The 19,466-nt window shown below is 43.5% G+C and overlaps 1 long non-coding RNA gene across 1 annotated transcript in view; it reads right to left on the bottom strand.

The window, feature by feature from the left end:
* Positions 1 to 19,145, bottom strand: part of LOC133233760 (uncharacterized) — a 44,759-nt gene extending 25,614 nt beyond the window's left edge. Inside the window, exons 1-3 of the long non-coding RNA XR_009731835.1 lie at positions 18,221 to 19,145; positions 11,221 to 11,345; positions 6,263 to 6,391 (exon numbers count right to left, since the gene is read on the bottom strand). This is a non-coding gene — a long non-coding RNA (uncharacterized LOC133233760). The remainder of the gene's footprint in view (positions 1 to 6,262; positions 6,392 to 11,220; positions 11,346 to 18,220) is intronic.
* Positions 19,146 to 19,466: the final 321 nt, after the last annotated feature.

Here is a 19,466-nt window from a genome sequence, read left to right as displayed (position 1 = left end):
TACGACTGAGTGACTAACACTTTACAATTCTAGAAAATACACTCTTTTTTCTTTTAATTTCATGCCACATTTAACTGAGCCTGGAGCCCAGTGTGTGTTGGAGAGAAGTCAGACTGTCTGGATTCCAGCATCAATTCCATCACTGATTAGGTACAACACAGGCTGAGTTGTCTAACACCTGTCCTGAGGTTTCCTCATCTGTAAACTGAGGATAAAATACATCTCTCAGAGACACTTTATTAAAATCAGGAAGAATACATTTTTTAATGCAGGCAAAAAACAACAGAATAAAACCACACATAAAGCTGAGAAAGTGAAGTGAAAGTTGTTCAGTCGTGTCCGACTCTTTGCGACTCCATGAATACAATCCATGGAATTCTCCTGGCCAGAATACTGGAGTGGTAGCCTTTCCCTTCTCCAGGGCATCTTTTCAACCCAGAGATCGAACCCAGGTCTCCGGCATTGCGGGTGGATTCTTTACCAGCTGAGCTTTAAGGGAAGTCCAAAAATATTGGAGTGGGTAGCCTATCCCTTCTCTAGGGGCTCTTCCAGACCCAGGAATCGAACCAGGATGTCCTGCATTGCAGGCAGATTCTTTATCAACTGAGCTATCAGGGAACCCCCAGCTATCAGGGGGCTCAGCTGGTAAAGAATCCACCTGTAAAATGGGAGACCTGGGTTCAACCCCTGGGTTGGGAAGATTCCCTAGAGAGGGGAACAGCTACCCACTCCAGTATTCTGGACTAGAGAATTCCATGGACTGTATAGTTCATGGGGTCCATAGGGTCGCAGAGTCAGGCACGACTGAGTGACTTTTACTAAACTTGAAGAAAAAAAAAAAGGCTGAGGAGGTGCTCAGTAAATGGAGCTACTCCGAAAATGAAAGTATTTGCAGGGAAGCCAGGCACAGGGGCTTCCCCTACAGCTCAGCAGGTAGAGAATCCTCCTGCAAAGCAGGAAACACAGATTCAATCCTTGGGTGGGGAAGACTCCTGGGAAAAGGAAACGGCAACCCACTCCAGTATTCTTGCCTAGAAAATTCCATTGACAGAGGAGCCTGGTGGGCTACAGTCCAAAGTGTCCCTAAGAGTGGGACACAACTGAGCAACTACACACACACACACACACACACACACACGCACGTGGGCATGTGAAGGTAGGAGGCAGTCACTTGAGAAGGGAGACCTCTTCTGGCCTAAGATGAGAGTGGCTCCAGAGCTGGCCAGCCCTTAGTTCAAGTCCACACTCTACTCACCAGCTGTGCAACCATCAGCCAGCAACTGAGCTTTTCTAAGTCTCTGGATCCTCATCTACAAAAGGTTTATCAAGAGTACCTACCCCTAGAGTACTAATGGAAACTATATCAGGCCATGCGTTTCAAAGTCTAACAACAAGTAGCAAAATGTTGATGGTGATTGAAGCTGGGTGATAAGCACATGGAGAATCATATTTTTGCTTTCCCTGTTGTACATTTGCAGTTATCCATAAGTTTTTTTTTATTTTGTAACCAAGTACTTAGGACAGTCCTGGCACATAATCACATACATTATTATTAATAATATGCTTAATATCAACATCATTGCTTGTTGATCAGTCTCTAAGTTTTGTCCAACTCTTTGCAACCCCATGGACTGCAGCATACCAGGCTCCTCTATTCTCCACTATCTTCCAGAAGAAGTGAAGTTGCTCAGTCGTGTCTGACTCTTTGCGACCCCATGGACTGTAGCCTACCAGGCTCCTCTGTCCATGGGATTTTCCAGGCAATAGTACAGAAGTGGATTGTCATTTCCTTATCCAGGGGATCTTCCTGACCCAGGGATCAAACCTAGGTCTCCCGCATTGTAGACAGACACTTAACCATCTGAGCCATTTGCTCAAATTCATGTCCCTTGACTCAGTGATGCTATCCAACCATCTCATCCTCTGCCACTCCTTTTTCCTTTTGCCTTCAATCTTTCCCAGAATCAGGGTCTTTTCCAATGAGTCAGCTCTTCAAATCAGATGGCCAAAGGATTGGAGTTCAGCATCAGTCCTTCCAATGAGTATTCAGGGTTGATTTCCTTTTAGGATTGACTGCTTTGATCTCCTTGCTGTCCAAGGGACTCTCAAGAGTCTTCTCCAGCACCACAATTCAAAAGCATCAATTCTTTGACGCTCAGCCTTCTTTATGGCCCAACTCTCACATCCATACATGACCACTGGGGAAAAACTGTTGCTTTGACTATACAGACTTTTGTCTGCAAAGTGATATTTCTGCTTTTAAATACCCATTAGCCCTTTTGTAATAATCAAAATAATTTCTAAGAGAGTCTTCCGTAAAAGAGAGATGCTTTTACACTCCACTCTTGGCATCTGGAAGATCATGGACCCCTTGAAGAATGTGATGAAATCTGTGGACCCACGTCCCATAAATAGGAAGTGCCCTGCTCCCTTGGTCACAAAGCCAGCCCAGGGAACCCCAGGGACTCCAGGGAACCAGGCTGACGATGGGGAAGGAACAGAATGGCAGTGACTCTCTGCCGTCTTGCACAGAGCTTCCTGGCTTCCCTGGGGCGACAGTGTATTGTGGGCTATCACTGAAGGAAGAAGGACTCAAATGATGGAGCAGCTCTCAGTAGGAGAACAGCCAATCTAACAGAGATAACAAGCAAGACTTGTCTCATCTGTATGGTTGCTATTTCTTTTCCTACCTCAGGACATTTATCTGAACGTATTTTCCTTTTCATTTCCAGTTAGCATATGAAAGAAGTTTTAGTGCCATAATTTTAGATATCTGAAAATTTGGTCTAACTGTATTAGCCATCACAGTCTTGGGTTGAATCTTCTCCACAGCAATAAATCTCAGAAAACAATAAAAGTAAGATGATGCAGTCTATCATTTCTGATTCCAATACTATTCCAGGTTTAACATATGGCTTTTATGTCTTTGTTAACATTTTTATCTAGCTTTGTGAAAAATAGATGAAAAAATATTTAACATGGTACAAAATGTAACCATGAAATAAAAGCTCTAGGTAAAGCCATAAGCAAGAATAATCAGCTACAAAAATACCTCTCAAGTTGAATAAAATAAAGTTTCAGCTGAACTATCGATTTTGAATACAATTACAGCCCCGTAGTTAGCAGGTCGTTCAGAAATAGATATTTTAGTGTTCTACTTTTCAAATTACAATGTGGAACTTCAAGCAATAAAGGGTAGTTTGAAGAAGTGAAAAGTCATAAAATGGGAAATGTAACATACCTAACATGAGCAAGGGGAAAGGAAAGTGTGCGGAGCGTTAAATGGGACTGGAATCACTGCAAAATTTTAGGAACAGCAGTACCACCGATCAGCAACTCCCAAGACAGTGTATGGTAAGGAAGGCTGGATGAGTTAAGCTTAAGGAAAAAAGACTAAGTATTCAAATAAATGTTGAGAAGTAAACATAGACAGTGTTTGTTAAAATTAAAATCAGTGCTGTTAAATGGAATTATCAATAGTTAATTGCTATGACAACTGCAACTCCAGGATTAATTACATTATCTTAAAATTAAATTAAACACTCAAGAAAAGTTCATTAAAGTGATTATTTACACAATTTGGTAAACTTCTTGTCTAAATGGTACTCACTATGCTCCATGAAAAAAAAAAGGCAAAGCTGAGCTCACAACATCAATAAAAAACACCTACAACCAACAAGGAAAAAAAAAACTCAATGCACACAGGAGAGTTAAAGATCCTGAAACAAACCTACCCGTGGCTCCAGAAGAAGACACCATATCTATCTCCGAAAGCAGTTTTTTTCTATAAATACCCTTAAAAAGATAGTCTGGAACAGAAGCTGTCAGTGTCTCCTTTATGAGATGTGCAGAAACACAAATGACAATTACAGTGACATAGACTCCTCTTCAACAGGATGAGATGTTGGAAGACAGTGGAATAATATTACTGAAGTGATGAAAAAATAATAACCTAGAATTTTATCCTCTCAAGAGGAAGGGCAAAATAAAAAGATTCTCAGATAAATGTAGCTATTAGGATGAACTATTCAGATTCAAATATACCCATTTATGCAGAGTTCCAAAGAATAACAAGGAGAGATAAGAAAGCCTTCCTCAGTGATCAATGCAAAGAAATAGAAGAAAACAACAGAATGGGAAAGACTGGAGATCTGTTCAAAAAAATTAGAGATACCAAGGGAACATTTTATGCAAAGAAGGGCACAATAAAGGACAGAAATGGTATGGACCTAACAGAAGTAGAAGATATTAAGAGGTGGCAAGAATACACAGAAGAATTATACAAAAAAGATCTTCATGACCCAGATAACCACGATGGTGTGATCACTCACCTAGAACCAGACATCCTGGAATTCGAAGTCAAGTGGGCCTTAGGAAGCATCACTACGAACAAAGCTAATGGAAGTGATGGAATTCCAGTTGAGCTATTTCAAATCCTAAAAGATGATAACGTTAAAGTACTGAACTCAATATGCCAGCAAATTTGGAAAACTCAGCAGTGGCCACAGGACTGGAAAAGGTCAGTTTTCATTCCAAACCTAAAGAAAGGCAATGCCAAAGGATGTTCAAACTACTGCACAATTGCACTCATCTCACACACTAGCAAAGAAATGCTCAAAATTCTTCAAGCCAGGCTTCAACAGCATGTGAACCGTGAACTTCCAGATGTTCAAGCTGGATTTAGAAAAGGCAGAGGAACCAGAGATCAAATTGCCAACATCCGTTGGATCATCGAAAAAGCAGAGTTTCCAAAAAACATCTAATTCTGCTTTATTGACTACACCAAAGCCTTTGACTGTGTGAATCACAACAAACTGTGGAAAATTCTTAAAGAGATGGGAATACCAGACCACCTTACCTGCCTGCTGAGAAATCTGTATGCAGGTCAAGAAACAATAGTTAGAACTGGACATGGAACATCAGACTGGTTCCAAATCAGGAAAGGAGTACATCAAGGCTGTATATTGTCACCCTCCCTATTTAACTTATACGCAGAATACATCATGCAAAATGCTGGGCTGGATGAAGCACAAACTGGAATCAAGATTGCCAGGAGAAATTTCAATAACCTCAGATACGCAGATGATACTACCCTTATGGCAGAAAGCAAAGAAGAACTAAAGAGCCTCTTGATGAAAGTGAAAGAGGAAAGTGAAAAAGTTGGCTTAAAATTCAACATTCAAAAAACGAAGATCACGGCATCTGCTCCCATCACTTCATGGCAAATAGATGGGGAAACAATGGAAACAGTGAGAGACTTTTTTTTTTAATTTATTTAATTGGAGGCTAATTACTTTACAATATTGTAGTGGTTTTTGCCATACATTGACATGAATCATCCATGGGTGTACATGTGTCTCCCATCCTGAACCCACCTCCCACCTCCCTCCCCATCCCATCCCTCAGGGTCATCCCAGTGCACCGGACCTGAGTGCCCTGAGAGATTTTATTTGGGGGACTCCAAAATCACTGCTGATGACTACAGCCATGAAATTAAAAGCACTTGCTCCTTGGAAGAGAAATTATGACCAACCTAGACAGCATATTAAAAAGCAGAGACATCACTTTGCCAACAAAGGTCCATCTAGACAAAGCTATGGTTTTTCCATAGTCATGTATGGATGTGAGAGTTGGACTATAAAGAAAACTGAACGCCACAGAATTGATGCTTTTGAATTTTGGAGAAGACTCCTGAGAGTCCCTTGGACTGCAAGGGGACCCAACCAGTCCATCCTAAAGGAAATCACCCTGAATGTTCATTGGAAAGACTAATGCTAAAGCTGAAACTCCAATCATTTGGCCACCTGATGCAAAGAACTGACTCATCTGAAAAGACCCTGATGCTGAGAAAGATTGAGGGCAGGAGGAGAAGGGGACGACAGAGGATGAGATGATTGGATGGTATCACAGACTCAACAGACATGAGTTTGAGCAAGCTCTAGGAGTTGGTGATGAACAGGGAAGCCTGGCATGCTGCAGTCTATGGGATTACAAAGAGTCAGACACGACTGAGTAACTGAACGAAACTGACTGATTCAGATTCTGGGATATAATCACAAAGCAACTGAAACTTATTAATCTACTCTCATTTTCCTTTTCAAACCGCTAATGGACAAGTTCTTCTACTCCTGGGTAAAAACTCAGTCTCCTGAACTTTCTGGCCACTGTTAAATTAAAAACTTTAAAAAGACCTTAATCACAAAATAAAAGTTCAGTTCCACATTTTAAATATCCAGTCCCACATAAGCATCAAAATTCAAACCTTGATTCCAAGTTCAGGTTTCTTTTCCTTCTCCAGGTCAGGTTGCTGCAGTCAGGAGGGGAGCTGCCCTTTTTCTCTTTTTTCAGCTTGTGTTTCTTCTCCTGTTCATTAAAACCAGCTCTGAATCCTCTGGGTCAGGAAAGAAAGAAGAGGCAAGGAGACTAGGAAAGCGCTTCCTGACAAGTATGAGAGGTGAGCTAGCATCAGCACTCTCAGGGATCAGCACTGTCCACATCTGACTCTTTATCTCATGATGCATTATGGGCTGAATGTTGATGGCTCCCTAAAAATTCATGTGTCAAAATCTTAACCCCCAAGGGATGGTGTTGGGTGGGGGCGGGGGGGTGGTCTTTGGTAGATGATTCCCTCTTGAGTGTGTAGCCCTCCTGAATGGGATTAGTGCCTTTATAAGTTATGACCAACCTAGATAGCATATTGAAAAGCAGAGACATTACTTTGCCAACAAAGGTCTGTCTAGTCAAGGCTATGGTTTTTCCAGTGGTCATGTATGATGTGAGAGTTGGACTGTGAAGAAAGCTGAGCGTCAAAATATTGATGCTTTTGAACTGTGGTGTTGGAGAAGACTCTTGAGAGTCCTTGGACTGCAAGGAGATCCAACCAGTCCGTCCTAAAGGAGATCAGCCCTGGGTGTTCTTTGGAAGAAATGATGCTAAAGCTGAAACTCCGGTACTTTGGCCACCTCGTGCGAAGAGTTGACTCATTGGAAAACACTCTGATACTGGGAGGGATTGGGGGCAGGAGGAGAAGGGGACGACAGAGGATGAGATGGCTGGATGGCATCACTGACTTGATGGACCTGAGTTTGAGTGAACTCCAGGAGTTAGTGATGGACAGGGAGGCCTGGCATGCTGCAATTCATGGGGTCACAAAGAGTCGGACACGACTGAGCTACTGAACTGAACTGAAGAAGAGACACAAGAGCTTTCTCACTCTTCCTGCCATATGAGGATATACTAGAGAGACATTCATGAGATTGCAGGAAGTAAGATGTAAAATTCCAGTAGTGGGACAAGGACATCCCAGGAAAAGTGGGGGCACCATAGCAAGATCTGCAGACACTGACATTTGGAGGCTCCCCATGAACTGGCTATGTCCCCCACACAGTCACCATAAAGTCTCCAAGCCCCATCCAAGCACCCAGGGTCTCAGGTCCCTTTTCAGTGCGTCATTCTTTTTGGGGGGTGGGGAAGAAAATTGCTTTACCTATTTTTTTAAGTTATGAAAGCATGACAACACATTTACAGGAAACTTGGAAAATAAAAAACAAAGTTACATACAGTTCCACTATATATTACAATTATTTTTAAGTAGATAAATTAAGATTTTTAGCTGGAGTTTCAATATCCAACCCTCAAAAATTAACAGAATGAATATACAGAAAAGTAAAAGAATACTGTAGACCTGAAAAGCACTATGACCCAATTCAACATAATTAAGATTTATACAACTTTCACACAACAGGAGGATACAAATTCTATTCAGGTTCCCATAGACTATAAACTAGAAGACACTGGAACATATTCACAGACATAAAATAGGGTGCAAAAATTTCATGGTCTAAAGGTATTAAAATCATACAGAGTATGTTCTCTTGAGTGCTCCATTCTTAAAAGTGAGCCACCAGCCAGAGACCTCTAGACATATGAGGAAAGCCTCTTTATCACTCAGGTATTGCTGTAATAATCCCACATGGAAAATAACCACAAAATCTCAACTGACAATTAGGTAAGAAAAATAAATAAAACGCATTCCAATCAGAAAGGAAAAAGTAAAATTGTCTCCATTTTCAGACTGCATGATCTTATATAGAGATAATCCTAAAGACCACCAAAAAGCTGTTCAGTTCAGTTCAGTCGCTCAGTCTTTGCGACCCCATGAATCGCAGCATGCCAGGCCTCCCTGTCCATCACCAGCTCCTGGAGTTCACTCAGACTCACACCCATCGAGTCAGTGATGCCATCCAGCCATCTCATCCTCTGTCGTCCCCTTCTCCTTCTGCCCCCAATCCCTCCCAGTATCAGGGTCTTTTCCAATGAGTCAACTCTTCGCATGAGGTGGCCAAAGTACTGGAGTTTCAGCTTTAGCATCATTTCTTCCAAAGAACACCCAAGGCTGATCTCCTTCAGAATGGATTGGCTGGATCTCCTTGCAGTCCAAGGACTCTCAAGAGTCTTCTCCAACTCCACAGTTCAAAAGCATCAATTCTTTGATGCTCAGCTTTCTTCACAGTCCAACTCTCACATCCATACATGACCGCTGGAAAAAGCATAGTCTTGACTAGACGGACCTTTGTTGGCAAAGTAATGTCTCTGCTTTTCAATATGCTATCTAGGTTGGTCATAACTTTACTTCCAAGGAGTAAGTGTCTTTTAATTTCATGGCTGCAGTCACCATCTGTTAGGATTAATAAATTCAAGTACAGTTGCAGGATACAAAATGAACAAATCAGTAATCAGTTGCACTTCTATACACTAACAACAAAATATCGGAAAAAGAATAAACAAAACAATAGTATTTATGATAGCATCAAAAACAATTAAACAATTAGGAATAAACTAACACCAAGAAGGTGTACACTGAAAAGTACAAGACTTAATGGAAGAAATTAAAGGAGACAGAAATAAACAGAAATATATCCTGTGCTCATGGATTGGAAGAACATTGTTAAAATAGCCACACTACCCAAAACAATGTATAGATTCAATGCAATCAAAATTCCAATGATAATTTTTATAGAAACAGAAAAAAAAATTGTATGGAACAACGGAAGACCCTGAATAGTCAGAGAAATCTTGAAAAACTGGAAGTTTCACACCTCTTGGTTTTTCAAACTTCATTACAAAGCCATAGTAATCAAAACTGGACACTGCTGGCATAAAAATATACACATAGACTGTGGAACAGAATCAAGAGCCCAGAAATAAACCCATAGATAAACAGTCAACTAATATTCAACATGGAAACCAAGAACACTGATGAGGAAAGGATAGTTCCTTCAACAAATGGTGTTGGGAAAACTGGATAATCCCAAGCAGAAGAAAGAAATTGAATCTCTATCTTTTTCCACTTATAACAATTAACTCAAAATGGATTTTAAAGATTTAAATCTAGAGCTGAAACTGTAAGACTCCTAGAAGGGCGCTGGCGCGGGTGTAGAAATGGAGGCCCTGTGCGCTGTTGCTGGGAACCTAAGTTGGTACATTATGTAACCCAGTATGCAGATTCTTCAAAAATTAAAACTCAAATTATCATATGATCCAGCTATTCTAATTCTGGGTATAAATACACAGAAAATGGAATTGATATCCTTTTTTTGGAAAATACAGTTTTCAAACTGTATTTTCAAAGCTCACAGTTTTCAGGATCCCAGTTCCCTGACTGGGGAATGAACCTCGGCCCCAGCAGTGAAAGTGCCAAGTCCTAACCACTGAACCACAAGGGAATTCCCCCAAATCAGTATTTTGATAAGGTGTCTGCACCCCCGTTTTCACTGAAGCATTGTTCACAACGGCCAAGATATGGAAACAACCTAAGAGTCTATGGATGAAAAGATAAAGATGCGAGAGACACACACACCATGGACTGCTAATCACCTATTAAAAAAGAAAACATCCTGCCTTCTGCAACAAAATGGATGGATGGACGGATGGATGGAACTTCATGGCATTATGCTAAATGAAGTAAGTCAGACCGAGAAAGACAAATATCGTCTGATCTCACTTACATGTGGAATCTAAAAAAGCAGAACTCACAGAAGTCGAGAGAAGGATGGAGGCTGCTAGGGGCTCGCTGGGGTGGGGGAAGTGAGAAGTTGGTCAAAGGGTACAAACTTCCAGTTATGAGTAAGTCCTGGGCCCCTAATGCACAGCGTGATGACTACAGTCAACTACACTTGACAGTATATACATGAAATTTGCTAAGAACGTAGATCTTAAACATTCTCGCCGTTTTTGGGGTGGGAGGTGAGAGGGAGGTTCAAGAGGGAGGGGACATACACATACCTGTGGCTGAATCATGCTGATGCATGGCAGAAGCCAACACAGTATTATAAAGCAATTATCCTCCAATTAAGAATAAATAACATTCTTAAATAGCAATTATGTGAGGTGATTGAGGTATTAATGAACCTCTTGCAGGCATCATTTTGCACATGTAGGCGTATCAAATCATCATGTTGTGCACCTTAAACTTACACAATGTGACATGTCAACTGCAACTCAATGAACCAGTGGAGGGGAGGGAGAAAAAACATAACATCTCAGTGGCTTACCCAAACAAATATCTGAGAAGTTATCTGAGAGGTTTGACCTCATGGAAAATTGTAATAAAAGTTGGGGGAAAAAACTGGTTGAGAGTGTGAAAAGATAAGATCAGAGAGAGAGAGAGAGAGAAATGAAGAAACACAGAAAAGAGAGAAGAAAACAATTTCCAGGAGAAGGAGTGAAAAAATGCACAGGAAATGAAATATAATCACTGATATAATGTGTCTCACTTGTAAACAAGATTTACACAGCTAAAATTATGACAACACTAGATCTCCAAACCCATCCAACCCTGAATGTGGAGAAAAAGAGAATCACACACACACACACACACACACACACACACAGAGTGTGTTCAGCATTTTAAGGCGAGATATGAGAAAGGGAAACATGTTCATGTGATGATTGTATGATCATGCAACACAGCTAAGTCCTGCATTTTCATAATATAAATTCAACAGTAATAAAACTGTAATCTATGCTGAAAGTGAAGAAACAGCAGTAAAAGCATCCTATTTAGAGTTATGGAGGGAAATACATGAGAAAACAGTAAAAAGGGGTGGAAACTGTTTGCTGACGGAAGTGTCGGGGCTGGGAGGAGAGGGCGGCCTTTTTCAGCATAGCCTGTGATGGTTGGTTTTGTGTATTCACCTCACCTGGCTAAGGGATACTCACAGAGCCAGGAAAATATTGCTTCTAACGCGTCTGTGAGGGTGTCTCCAGAACAGAGTCACTTTGGAACCAGTATACGGAGTAAAGAAGATGGTCCTCACCATGGCAGGTGGGCTTCATCTGAGATCCTGAACAAAACAAAAAGGTAAAGGAAAGGTGGATTCTGTCTCTCTCTGCTTGAGCTGAGACACCCGACTTCTCCGAACCTTGGACAAAGGCTCTCCCGGTGCTCCAGCTCTCTGACTTAGACTGGGACTGACCTTGTCCCACCATCATGACCACCGCTCCGGTCTCAGGCCTTGGGACTCAGCCTGAAATACACCATCTGCTTCCCTGGTTTTCGAGTTTGCAGAGACAGACAATGGGGTTTCTCAGCTGCTGTAACCACGCAAGTCAATTTCTCTGATAAATTTCCGCTTGGAGAAGGCAATGGCAACCCACTCCAGTACTCTTGCCTGGAAAATCTCATGGGCAGAGGAGCCTGGTGGGCTGCAGTCCATGGGGTCGCTGGGAGTCGGACACGACTGAGCGACTTCACTTTCACTTTTCACTTTCATGCATTGGAGAAGGAAATGGCAACCCACTCCAGTGTTCTTGCCTGGAGAATCCCAGGGACGGGGGAGCCTGGTGGGCTGCCGTCTATGGGGTCGCACAGAGTCGGACACGACTGAAGCGACTTAGCAGCAGCAGCAGCAGCATACCAATGTACATCCTGTTGGTTCTATTTCTTCCGAGAACCCTGACTGATAGAGCAGAGCACAACAGTCTCCCCATTTTCTACTTCCCAATGGTCAAAGCAAGTCACGTGGTCAAGCCCAGCTTCAGAGTGGGAGGAGCCTAAAAGGTTAGGGGTGAGGCAGGCTCATTCATTGGTCCATTCACATGATCAACGTACCCTGCTACCTTACTTTCTGCGGTTGTTAGAAGAAGTAAATGAAGAAATATCATGACAAGACTGAAAAAGTAGATACTCAAGACCTGAAGAATCTATACGGATGTCAAAGCTGAAATATCCTAGCTCAGCAGCCCCCAGACTTTGGAACCAGGAACCAGTTCTGTGGAAGACAAGTTTTTCCCTGGACCTGGGGAGGGGAGGTTTTCTGGATGGTTTAAGCACATCACATTTGATTGTACACTTAGGCTTCCCTAGTGGCTCAGAAGGTAAAGCGTCTGCCCACAATGCAGGAGACCTGGGTTTGATTCCTGGGTCCGGAAGATCCCCTGGAGAAGGAAATGGTAACCCACTCCAGTACTCTTGCCTGGAAAATTCCATGGATGGAGGAACCTGGTTGGCTACAGTCCATGGGGTCGCAAAGAGTCGGACATGACTGAACAACTTCACTTTTACTTTATTTCTGTTATTACATCAGCTCCACCTCAGATCATCACGCCTTAAATCCCAGAGATTGGAAAAACCCGTCCTGGGACACCTCTGGCCTCTTCTCTTCAGTTCCTTTGTTCCGCTGAACAGTGCCCTTGAACTGTTTCAATATTCCGCGGTACCTTTCACCATAGAGAACTTTTCACTCTTCCTGTATTTTTGTGCTCTGAGGAATGCTTAGGTATCTAAGTAAGATTAGGTTTTGACACTGGAAGGACCATACATGGATCTAAGCCAGGAGCTTATGAGCTTTTCTCTCTAGGATCCTGGAGGTGGGAGGGCAGGTGGGATGCAGCGGTGGAGGCATCTCTGCTTCAACAAGCACGAGTTTGTTTTATGTTTTATCTCCTGAGCCTCCAAAAATGATTTAACATGAACCAGATCGAAACCCCACTCACCTAAGTGCTGTCGTCGGTGCCAGGCTGTCAGGAGAAACAGGATCCTCCTGGAAATTCTCCCTGTGTTAATGGACAGGTACCATATATCACAAGATACAAAGAGCCCCAAGGAGACAGGCTCACAGAATCTCGGAGGATAAACAACTGCGAGTTTGGGGCAAAGGTCCTAGTTGCAAGCTTGTTTCTCCCATCTCTCTCAGTAACAGCCCTGCTACTTTAATTACAGGTTGTGGATGGTTACAGCAGGGCAGAGGGCAGAAAGGTTCCAGAGGTGCCTGTAGAGAGATGCGGGCCGCCGCCCACATAATACCTTAGCAGACTGGCTCCCTGCACCTGGGAGAATGAGGCCATCACTGGAGGTCAATAAAGTATTCTGTCCCAGGTTTCTGCAAGCCCCCTCACCACGTCATGTCAGGCAGGAACATGTGTGTAATTTGCAGGACCCAGTGCGGAAAGAAAATGCAAGGTGGGACTTCCCTGGTGGTCCAGCAGTTAAGAATCTGCCTTCCATTGCAGAGGATACGGGCTTGTTCCCTGGTCCGGGAACTAAGATCCCACGTGCCACCAGGGCATCTAAGCCTGAGTGGTCACAACAACTGCCAGGGCGCCACGACCAGAGAGAAGCCTGCACACTGCAACGAAAGACCTTGTGCACCACAACGAAGACTCGATGCAACCAAAAATGAATAAACATGAGTAAAAGGAAACACAGGTTCCTTATGCAAAACTTTTAAGACAGCGACAGTGTCAAACCAAGCACAGAGTCCTTCTGAGCGGGGGACCCTGTACCACCCCCCCCCACAGAGCCCTTCTAAGCGGGGGACCCTGTACCACCCCCGGGGGGTGGTGTCCCAGCAGCCAGCCCTGGTTTCCAGACCTCGGGAAGCCCGCTGCTAGTGAAAGGGAGGGTCAGAGTTTGCCGAGAAAGGGCTGAGAGACTGCTGAGAGACTCCCTTTCACAGAAACACGGTCAATCCTGTAACTTTGGTTTTCTTATCAAATAATTGCACAAAAATAGCGAGTGGATGTGAAAGCTAAACACTGCTTTAAAAGCCACCTTTTCTCCTCCTATATTCTAGAAAAAATAATCAAACCGCTGCTTCGTGTGCCCTGCAGAGGACGTGAAGGGCACAGAAGGACACACAGCCATCCAGCTTTCAGAATAAAACTTATCTCTTACGAAAGCCCTGTCTCCTCTGAAGGAAAGACTGGCATCTGTGAGAAGCTGGGACAGGCAATTCGGGAAGAAGGGGATGACTGCCCCAAAGAAGTTCCTAAAAACCTATGGAGGCACTGACTTGCTCAGACTGGATTGTATGTCAGCAATTCCGTTCTCATACAGCCCAATATCTAGGTACATTTTAAATTATAATGGAACACTTTATACATGTACATGAATCATAACCAAGAGCAGAGAGAAACATTAGCTGACCTTGAGTCACAGACACAACTTCAGAGCAGTTAAGAGCTCAGTTCTGGCCTCAGAGACACTCTTCTCAAGTTCAATCTCTGTGACGTTGAGGGAGTTAAGCCTCAGTTTCCCAATCTGTCCCAATCCCACTCAGCTTTCCCGGTAGTAGCAGAATTGTCGTATGTGCTGTCAGTTGCTCAGTCATGTCCGACTCTGCAACCCCAAGGGCTGTAGCCCTCCAGGCCCCTCTGTCCGTGGGATTCTCCAGGCAGGAATAATGGACTGGGTTGCCATTTCCTCCTCCAGGGGATCTTCCCATCCCAGGGATGGAACCCCTGTCTCTTGCATCTCCTGCATTGGCAGACGGATTCTTAACCACGGTGCCACCTGGGAAGCCTAGCAAGTGAGGATACAAGCAGGTGATAACAGGTGAGGATGCAAGGAGATGGTGAATGGAAAGCCCACCTACACCCTGGCACAGCGAAAACACCACATCAAATATATTTAGTCTCGTTATTGAGTCACGGATCCCACAAGGACGCTCGGTCTGATGCGAAGTGCTCAGGGGCTGAGTCTGGAGAAGAAACAGAACCCCAGGCCTGCAGCCTCCCCCGCCCCACCCCAGGATGCTGCACTCTTGACTCCAGGGATGCACCTGAGTGTCCTGGTTTGAAACGTGCCCCTTGTCTGCAAGCAGCTCCTCTGTCTCAGCCCTGAGGAAGAAGCCCCGAGTCGGTGGCTCAGCCTGGCGCTGGGAGGGCACGTCCACTCAGGCTCCCCTGCTGTGTTATCTGCCCTCCCCTCAGTGCCCCACCCGGCCAGACTTCCCAAAACACAGTGACTGCAGCTGTCTGTTCACAGCCCCGTTCCTTCACCTTGGGCTGATGCTGAGGAGCATCCTTCCGGTGGACCCATCTGCTTCCTCTCGCATCACCAGCCCCATCCTCGGCCAGTCTCACTCCCAGCTGTGACTGTGAGGAGCTCACTTCTGCCTCCAGCTCTGCCCCAACCCCAAAAAAGTCTCTCCCTGTCCTCTGCCTGCACTACCTGACCTGGGGCTGCTCAAACCTGCCGGTGGGATGTCTGCAATTCACAACTTCTACAAAGAATACAGCTTAATCTAGAACTCTCTGCTTTCCTTTAGTCCATGTGGAAAATATTAAGTTAGATCCCTGTGACACTTGTTGTACCAAAATAAATCACAAGTGGGTCAAACATTTACATTTTTTTAAAAATTCATAAATATTGCTGAAGAAAATTCAGGCAAAGTCCCTTATGTTCTCAGAATAGGGGAGGACTTTTATGGATGACACAAAATCCAAAAGCTATAAATAGGAAATTCTTTTAAATCTGGATAAAGAACATTAAAATTTTATGCACAGCAAAAAAGAAATCAGGACTGGTATATGTTTGTAGCACCATGACAAAAGGCTCCTATAAATCAGTAAGAAAAAGTGCAACAGCATAATATAAAAACGGGCAAAGGATATGAATAGACTTGTCACAGGGGGAAAAAGTGTGCTAGTCACTCAGTCCTGGCCGACTCTTTGTGACCCCATGGACTGTAGCCCACCAGGCTCCTCTGTCCATGGAATTCTCCAGGCAAGAATAGTGGAGTGGGTTGCCATTTCCTTTCCCAGCGGATCTTCCCAATCCAGGGAAGAAAAAGTGGTTTTTAAAACCATGAAAAATAATCTCATCATTTAAAAATACAAATTAGAAACTACAATAGAATATTATTTTTTATTATCAACTTAGCAAAGTTAACATCTTTTTTAGAATCTGTTGTGTTGGCAAGAGTGTAAGGAAAGAGGCATTCTTATAAATACTCTTCTATGCTCTGGGCTGGAGGTGTAAATGCGTACAGCCTCTCTGAGCAGCAGTTAGGCAGTCGTGATTAAAGTGTTAAAGTTCACGTACCCATCAACCCAGCACTTCCTTACACATCGCTTACATTACACATCGCTTACATTACACATCGCTTACACCGGATGGTCTGCTGTCAACTCTTCATCACCACCTTCCAACGTCTCTGAATCATAAAAGAAAAGGGAGGGGCTACATCCCCCAGAAGCCCCTCCCAGGTTCTGACTTACTCCTCCAATGAGAAACCCTTGCAGATAAGAGAAGGGGAGGGGCCACCACTGTTTTCCATTCACAGGTGGAACCAGGCTGGGGGACAGGGTGCCTGAGGCTTGCTCCTGGCGCCTCTTGAGAACCACCACCTTGCACTACAGTGTGAGGTCCCTGGTGAGGGTTTCTGGGAGCTTACAGCAGTTTCACGGTGAGCTTGTAAGGACCACCCACTCAAGGGCTTCAACCTGAGATTGCTTTTTGCATCTTCTCTAACCTTAGCTCCCTGGTGGCTCAGAGAGTAAAGAATATGCCTGCAGTGCAGGAGACCCAGGTTCAATCCTTGGGTCAGGAAGATCCCCTGGAGTTAAGGGAATGGCAACCCACTCCAGTATTCTTGCCTGGAGAATTCCATAGCCTGGCGGGCTAGAGTCCATGGGGTCGCAAAGAGTCGAATATGACTGAGACACTAACATTTACTTAATCTTCGCTGACCTGAGTGTGCCAAGGATGTGTAAGCCCTCACTCCCTTTATTAAAATCTTTAACAGCAGAACTACATGGACTGGTTTCTGTTTTCCTACTGACCCTGGTCTGACATATTTATCTTGAGAATGTATCCTACAGGCATACTCATAAATGTATACACAAAACATTATTTCTAATAACAAAAGACCTAAAATATATATATATAAATAGTGGACAATTAAAAATATCGATGCATCTACACGACAGAGTGCCGTTTCCAGTTTTAGGGGCTGAAAAGCACAGTGCTTCATGGGTCCATGTGTGCCAATCCGCAATGAAAAGAATTTCAAATTAGTTTATCTCGTATGCTACCATTCGTGTAGTAAATACAAAGAAGATTGCCAGGTATACGTATACACAAGAAACCAGTGACCAAGGGTACCTTTAAGGAAAAATTAAAGAATCAGGAGTGGGAGGTAGAGCTGCTGCTGCTAAGTCGCATCCAACTCTGTGCGACCCCATAGACGGCAGCCCACCAGGCTCCCCTGTCCCTGGGATGCTCTAGGCAAGAACACTGGAGTGGGTTGCCATTTCCTTCTCCAATGCAGGAAACTGAAAAGTGAAAGTGAAGTCACTCAGTCGTGTCCGACTCTTTGCGAACCCATGGACTTCAGCCCACCAGGCTCCTCCGCCCATGGGATTTTCCAGGCAAGAGTACTGGAGTGGGGTGCCGTTGCCTTCTCCATAGGTAGAGCTATATTACCCCAAAGACATTTTCTTGAAAGACTCTTGAATATTCTATTATGTGCACATATTTCAAAAAATAAACTACTAATTAATCAGATGACATAATCATCATGAAAGGCCAGTGAGGAATCAACAAACTGGACAACATACTTTCTTCCCTTTTCCTCTCTTTCTGTTTTTCATTTTTCTTGAAATTTAAAACGAATTGGAGATGAGGACTTTGACCTTCTTGTTAGACCATTTTAGAATAATGTCCATTCACTCTTGTGAGAATAATTTTCTACATCCGTTCACACTGTCTAACACTTTCTCCTTATACCCCAAAGATGAGGTAGAAACTGCATGGACACCTACATGCTCCCTGTTCTAACCCAACATAGGATTAGTACTTAAATTTCAAATCCATGCTCTTTATCTTGCTGAGCTGAAGTTCCTACTGTCGTTTGGTTGATAAATTTAAGAGACTGATTTCACTGCTCTAATATCTTACCTCTAATGAAAAAAGAATGAACAAAAAAAGAGGTACCTTGACTAGTTGGGAATAGAATCCACATTCTTTAAATTTTGTCACCATTCTCATCCTTGTCTAGAGACTGGACGACTGATGGATGCCTTCCATGGAATGGTGATAATTTGAATTCCAGTAACACTGAAACTGGGTTTCAAATCACGAGCCCTGAAAAATTCCAACTTCAAGTCACTCTTTACAGCTCCAGACCTATGATAAATATCTAATGTAATTCATCAGACAAATGATAGCTGGTATTTTAACTCTTCCTGAAACCGTTTCTATTTCAGCAAAAACCTTTCTTCTTTTTTTAGACCCTTGTAATATTATGTATAATTGAAGTAATCATTGTTGTGTCATACTCAGTTTAAAAAATGGCCATTCAACAACGTATTCAAATATACACTTTTAAAATGATTATTATTGCTATTACTCATTTCTAGACATAATAAGATATTTCCTGGCTCTTTTTGACGTTTCCACATAACAGAGCACTGGCTATGTTTTACTCTGGTTTATACACAGTGTCCCCTGTCTTCCCAGCTACACGTGTCAGTAACCCCACCTCCCTTTTCTTTACTTAAGCAGTTTTGAGCTGGGCTTCTCTCTCTTCTGAAAGCAAGAGTCCCAGTAGCTCTAACCCTGTCTGTCCACCTCTGCAGGGCCAAGAGATAGACAGCCTCACACGGCTCTCCTTTGAGTTATTCTGTTAATTCAGCTCCTGATCACACATCCCTTCCCAACACAGGTGGGGGGGGCGGGGTTCTATATCTCATGTCAGCGCTTCTTCCCCTATACCTGCTCTGCCTCCAGGCCCCCAAGGTCTGCCTCAGGTCCCCCCTCCGTCACCGCCCCCCACAAACCCAGGTGACACTGCAAGAGACAGAGATCACGTCCAGGAAGCTTAAGGGAAAAGATAAATACAAGGCATTATGGGTTGAATTATGTGCCCCCCCCCCCCCCCGCACTCCAACCAAAAGATGCATTCAAGTCTGAACCCTAGCACCTGTAAATGAACCTTATTTGGAAATAGGGTCTTGGTGGACATGGATCAAGTCAAGATGAGGTCATTAGGGTAGCCGTCCTCCGATATGACTGGTGTCCTTATAAAGAGAGGAGAAGGAACTTCCCTGTGGTCCAGTGTTTAAGAATCTGCCTTCCCCAATGCAGGGAGTGTGGGTTCGGTCCCTGGTCAGGGAACTGACGTCACAGATGTCTCGGGGGCAAAAAAAAAAACAAAACGTAAAACAGAAGCCATATTGTA

Source organism: Bos javanicus, chromosome 20, assembly GCF_032452875.1.
Source record: "Bos javanicus breed banteng chromosome 20, ARS-OSU_banteng_1.0, whole genome shotgun sequence".
In the NCBI taxonomy this organism is placed as follows: Eukaryota; Metazoa; Chordata; class Mammalia; order Artiodactyla; family Bovidae; genus Bos; species Bos javanicus.
This window is presented reverse-complemented; position numbering and strand designations above follow the sequence as displayed.